Raw genomic sequence first — 6,621 nt, 5'->3', positions numbered from 1 at the left:
CTGGGCACCAGTGGCTCATGACTGTAATCCTAGGTACTCAGGCTGAGAACTGAGGATTGTAGGGGGCTGGGAGTATGGCCTAGTGGCAAGAGTGCTTGCCTCATATACATGAAGCCCTGGGTTCGATTCCTCAGCACCACATATATAGAAAAAACCAGAAGTGGCACTATGGCTCAAGTGGCAGAGTACTAGCCTTGAGCCAGGAACAGTGCTCAGGCCCTGGACTGGCAAAAAGAGAGAGAGAGAGAGAGAGAGAGAGAGAGAGAGAGAGAGAGAGAACTGAAGATTGTAATTCAAAGCCTACCCTGGAAGAAAAGTCTATGAAGATTTTAGTTCAAATTAACCACCAAAAAGCCAGAAGTGGAGCTGTGATTCAACTGGTAGAGCAGTAGCCTTGAGCAAAAGAGCTTAGAGACAGTATCCAGTTCCTGAGTTCAAGGCACAAGTCTGGCACAAAACAATAATGATAATAATAATTCAGAGGGAGCAGATGAGAATGATAAAAGGATGACATTGATCAAAATGCATTGTGTTCATAAACAGCTTTGGTGAATGGCAATGCTTTTGTACAACTACTTAAAAATAATTTAAAAAATTCCTAAAATACTAATGCAGTCCTTTTAATTAAAAGCTAAAGCACAGGGACAATTTCTAGAAAGATTACTCTTCAAAACTGTACTTACTTAGGAAATAACTTCAACTGGCTTTTTTCTGCGAGTATTTTTCTTCAAGTATTTTCATTTTAAAATCAGGAATACATAATTCCGTAGCAATTTCTTTCCATTTTATGATACTTGGTATTCTAAACATACTTAGGTGTTACAGGCACAATTCCATTCAAAATTGTAATTTTTCTTTTGATTGTCTTGAACTCCAGGTCTGGGTACTGTCTCTGAATTCCTTTGCTAAGGTTAGTGCTCTACCACTTTGAGTCACAGCTCCACTTCTGGTTTTCTAGTGCTGACTTGGAGATTAGAGTCTCATAGACTCTCCTGCTAGGACTGTCTTTGAACTGTGATCCTCAGGTCTCAACCTCACGAATAGCTAGGATTACAGACATGAGCCACTAATGCTCAGCCAGGATTCTAATTATTAATTTATTTTTTTTAATAGCAGCAGCACAGGGCTGGGGCTGTATGTAGTAGCCTGATGGTAGAACACTTGACATTTGCTTCATATGCATGAGGTCCTGGGTTTGATTGGCAGCACCACAAAAAGTAATACCAAGTATGAGCACAGTGGGTACCTTGAGAAATAGTTTCCCTTTCTTTTCTCTAAGAGAAAATAATTCTCATAAATCATTACATTGACTGATGCTACTTAGAAGAGTCTTGATTTTCTTAGGCAAGATGGCATGGAGAAGAAGAATAGGAAATCACTCCCTCCTCTGTTCACCCGGTGTATGGCTCATAATTGCATGCCGTAATTTGTCACATAATAATGTTGCAGAGAATTATCAGTTTCTATTATAGTTTCAGCCTTTGTGTTTTGTTTTGTTGGGGATGGGAAGTCTGCTAGTCCTTGGCCTTGAACTCTGAGCCTGGGCACACTTCACAAATGGTTTTTGCTCAAGGCTAGTGTTACCGCTTGAGCCACAGCTCCACTTCTGGCTCTTTTGGTGGCAAATTGGAGATGAGGGTCTCACGGAGTTTCCCACGTGAGTTGGCTTCAAACCATGACCCTCAGATCTCAGTCTCCTGAGTAGCTAGGATTACAGGCATGAGCCATCAGCACCCACCAAGTCTTAGTGCTTTGTTTTTTGTTAAGTCTGTTTTACTATATAAGCCAGACTGGCCTCAAACTCACTGTGTAGCCCGTGTTGGCCTCCAATTTGCAGTTCTACTGCCTCAGTTTCCCCAATGCTGTCATGTAAGTGTATACCACTATACCCAGCTACTTTGGATCTTAAATGTACCCTGAAAGCCCATGAGTAAAAGACTTCATCTCCAAACTTTGTTAAATGATGGGAATTCTATTGGGAATTGGTGGGGACTGTGTGTATATTTGTGTAATGTGTGTGTGGGGGGGGCAGTGTAAGTGGGGATTAGAGCATTCTGGTTGCCAGGCAAGCATTACACCAGATCATTTTTTAGTTCAGTATTAATTATGTCAATGAATAAGCCTCACTGACAAAGGCCCAGCCTGAGAGTATATGGGGGGCGGGGGGCAGGAGGCTGGGAGGGGGAAGGGAGATCCTGGCTGCTTCTGTAGCCTTCTGCCTCAATCAGCTCATCATTTACCACAGGCTACTGGAAGAGATTGCATCACCATCATTCATACCCAGACAAGGCTGTGAGCTCTTTGAGTAGGTTGGCACAGATCCTATTCTCTTTCTTAGCTTCAGCTGTCAGCCTGGCACCTGGCAAGTATTCAGTCAATAACGTTGGAATGAATGGTAAGCTGATTTTATACTTTTATGAGTTAATGTGAGATTGTTTTTCTTTCTTTTTTTTTGTGGTAGTGCTCAGAGAGAGGCAGGATCACTTTGGGTGTGTGGAGAGGCATGCAGGTGTGCATGTGGTGAGAGAGCTGGTCTTGTATGAAGGAAGCTGTCTTCCAGAAGACCACTAGGAGGAGCATACGTAAGTGCTCATGAACCCTTGCATGCACACATACGCATGGGAGCAGCCGGCTCCCTAGAACTATACCTTTAAGTGTCTCACTGTCAGAGTTGCCCTCGCTATTATATTTTACCACGTTTCAAATGTCAGACATCCCCAGTATCTGAGATATGCCCTCCAATTTTGCTCCTCTCAGCTCCAGTGAGAACATCTCAGATAGTCTTCTGTTTAGTGTCTGTTCTTTGTAGCAGAAAATGGTTTGCCTTTCTGATAAATACATAGCTATCTATCAAGGAAGCTCATTCAAACCATATGCACAATATTTTCAAGGGATCAAAACACATCAGTGTATATAATTCACTAAGCTCATATTGGGATTACTACAAACAAAAACATACACTTGAGTCCAGCACCAGTGGCTCACACCTAGGATCCTAGCAATTTAGGAGGCTGAGAACATGAGGATTGCAGTTTGAGGCCAATCTGGACAGAAAAGTTCTTCGGACCCCTTCTCAAGCTGCATAGCCGGGAACAGTGGCATACCCCTGTCATCCCAAGCTACAAAGGGGGCTTGGGAAAACTGTAGTACCAAACCATCTCAAGCAGAAGAACGTGCAAGACTGTTTCTATGGAGAGAAGTGGTGTACACCTGTGATACCAGTGACTTCAGGAACTTTAAAAGGAGGCAAATTGCAACTCAGAGTGTACCTGGTATGACGTGACACACTATCCTAAAAATAGCCTAGAAGGAAAAAAAAAACAAAAACAAAACAGGACCAGAGGCATAGTTCGGTGGTGGAATACCAGATTAGCAAGTGTGAAGGCTGGAATTCAAATGTCAGTACTGTCACACATGCGCGTGTGCGCGCACACACATACCAAATTTGATTGGTTATCATTAGAAGATTTGATGCCAAACTCCCTATGTTGAAAATCAGTAATGAAAAAGAATCAAGCATTTTCCTTTCCTTTATGGACTGTATCATTTGGGAACCAATTGTAGGAAGGGGAAGTGAAGAAATGTTAGAACCTTAAGCCCTAAGATAGAATGTATTCATGAATTAATGAAACAAGATATTGCATGTTGATTTTTGTAACATCACAAAAAGCAGACATCGTAGGCCTCATGAAGTAAATAAATGTCAAGAGCTGGCAACCTGTTCATGAGAAATATGCAGAACAGCAGAACACATGAAACCAACAAAAATTCTTTAAAATAATGACATGTGATCATTAGAGAAATGACCATTAACTGGATAGATCATAATATTAAACAGTTGTTACTTTTTTAAGTAATTTTTTTACTTTAACAAAGTTTTAGTAAGGATTCCTTTTATTATAACAGGATAAAGTTTGGAGAAATAGAAAAGAAACTCTTCCTGTTCCTCATGCAGGAAAGACTCCTACTACTCCTTCCTTCCTTCCTTCCTTCCTTCCTTCCTTCCTTCCTTCCTTCCTTCCTTCCTTCCTTCCTTTTTTGGAGACAGTCTGCCTATGTAGATCAGAATGGCCTTGAACTTGAAATCTTCCTGTCTCAGACTTCTGAGTACTGGAACTAAAAGTATGTACCACCACACCCAGCTATTGTTGTCTGTGGAAATGATACGATGTATGGGGGTTGTTTAAAAATAATGCATGCAGCATGTTCAGGAAGAGTGGGTGGGTATATATCTAAAATAACATAACTTGAGTTGATCATTAACACAGTAACAGGTATGTGGAGTTCATTATTCCATTTTTTTCTAGTCTTTTATACATTGTCCTTGAAAATTTCCATATACATTTTTCTTTTCAATTAGTAAGAGGTTCCTCAGTATTCTGATATTCTTGTCCCAAAGGATAACCATCCATCTTCTGCCTCTTGAGATGAGTCAAATACCCCATGCAAAGCAACTTAACAATCCATTAACCTGCCTTTTTACATAAGCTAGTATAGAAGATTATTTCCTGGACTACCTCTAACTCTGCAAAGCTGTGAGTAGACGTGTAAAAGAAAACCTTAGAAAAAAATAAAGGGAAAATTGAGAGTAGGAGGAAGAAAGGGGAAGAACAAATTGTGTCTTTATCACAACTTCCTTAGGGTTCTCAATTTGGGTATAAATCTTTGTGTGGGCCTAAGCAATTCCCCTTTGGGTATCTAAAAGTAAGGTTAAGTTCTCGCTAATGGGTTAAACTTTCACAAAGGAGCCTGTGCTATGTTCTTGAAAGCTAATACAAATTTGGAGGAGAGAAGAGGCTTGTTTTCTATTACTCAGTAAGCCAATGATGAGAGCAAGGGTCCCTTTTTGGACTAAGCTTGAAAACAATCTCTACTTGTACACTGGATGACAAGGACGTGGAAACCAGGAAAGAGTAAGAGTTAACTTGAGTGTTTAAGAGATCATAGCTTTTTATAGACGGTCTCTGGAACAATACAAAGCAACTGTTGTCTCAGGAGAGGGAAGCTGAGGTATTTGGACTATGGTGAAAGAAGAAAAAAGTATGGTTCTTTATTGTATAACCAGGTTGTACTGTGGTCAGTGCCATAAAATGATATGATGACATTTTGTAAACAGCTGTTTTATGGAGCTAAGTGACTATATCTTTTATCTTGAAACCAGATGTCTATTTATAGATTCCTTGGCTGAGACAGCTGCTAGGCACTACTTGTCCTGTTTGCTTATGTTTACATCTTCTCTTCTCCACACTGGCCTCTCAGAATCCAAGTAGGTATATACTCCTAAATTGACAATAATAATCTAAAAATTTTATTACAACATGGATGGTGTGGCATGGAATTGATGTTTCTCTAAGAGCATGAATAAACACTCTCTTTTATGGATCTTGTCTTACTTTCAGCATTTGAGTGTGTTACTGCAATCAATAATTAAATACTTGGTTTTTATGGAACATATTGTGAATTACTCTTAGAGGCAACTTGTGGTTTCAAGCACCCCTGTATGTCCTGAGGCCAAGTCTGGTTTTGTTTGTTTGTTGTTTTTCTCTCATTTATTTTCAAAACAAGGCCTTGTTGGGAAACCCAGAATAGAATGTGCTTGGTATCCCAGCCTGGCCTCAATGATGAGATCCTCCAGAATGCTGGGATTACAAGAGTGCACTACCCAAGTTAGTTTATTTAAATTTCTGCCACGCCAATGATCAAACCCAGAGACTCACACATGCCAGACAAGTATTGCACGGCTGAACTACACACCCATCCCCCTATTTAGGCTACTATTTACACTCATGTAAGCCCAAACATTTAAAATGTACAGTTTGATCCATTTTTGGTAACATTCATTTGGTAACATACAAGATGTTACTTTTCCTCTCTGGATGTATTTCTACTTTTGTCAAATGAGGAAAGGTCTAGAAAAGATTCTGTTTGAGGGGCTCTACCACAACAGAAAAATAGGAGTGGAGTAAGGAAGGGAATCTGTCAGGCGGCCTAGCTCTTCATGTAACACACCTGGGTGTAAGATCCTTGAGGGTAAGCGCACAAAACACTAGAAAAAACCTAAGCTAATTTAAATTCTTTTTTTTGGTGCTGAGGTTTTCATTAAAAAAAAATTATTCTATTATTTATTTATTTATTCTTGCCAGTCCAGGGCCTTGGACTCAGGACCTGAGCATTGTCCTGGGCTTCTTTTTGCTCAAGGCTAGCACTCTGCTACTTGAGCCACAGCGCCACTTCTGGCCGTTTTCTGTATATGTGGTGCTGGGGAATCGAACCCAGGGCTTTGTTATGCACAAGATGTATTTGTCATGAGATGTGCCGACACTCCCCCAAAACAACATTTACCCTAAATGTTGGTGGGTGTTCGGTATAGTATGATGTGAAGTCTTTCCTATTAATTATATATTTACGCAGGCTGATTCCCACAAAGGAGAGGCGCAGAGCAAACGCCAACCCTACTCTATCCACCCCCTCTTCCCCCCCCCCCCACCCCCCAAAAAAACCTCCTTCCTGCAAGCCCATGCTGAACAAGTTCTGGGACTACGAAGGCAAGCGCAAGTACGCATGTGTAAGTACGCATGCGCAGGCACGCCTGCGCTTCCACAGAGCCCCGGCAGGGGGCAG

This window comes from Perognathus longimembris, chromosome 11 (assembly GCF_023159225.1).
Source record: "Perognathus longimembris pacificus isolate PPM17 chromosome 11, ASM2315922v1, whole genome shotgun sequence".
NCBI classification, from domain to species: Eukaryota; Metazoa; Chordata; class Mammalia; order Rodentia; family Heteromyidae; genus Perognathus; species Perognathus longimembris.
This window is presented reverse-complemented; position numbering follows the sequence as displayed.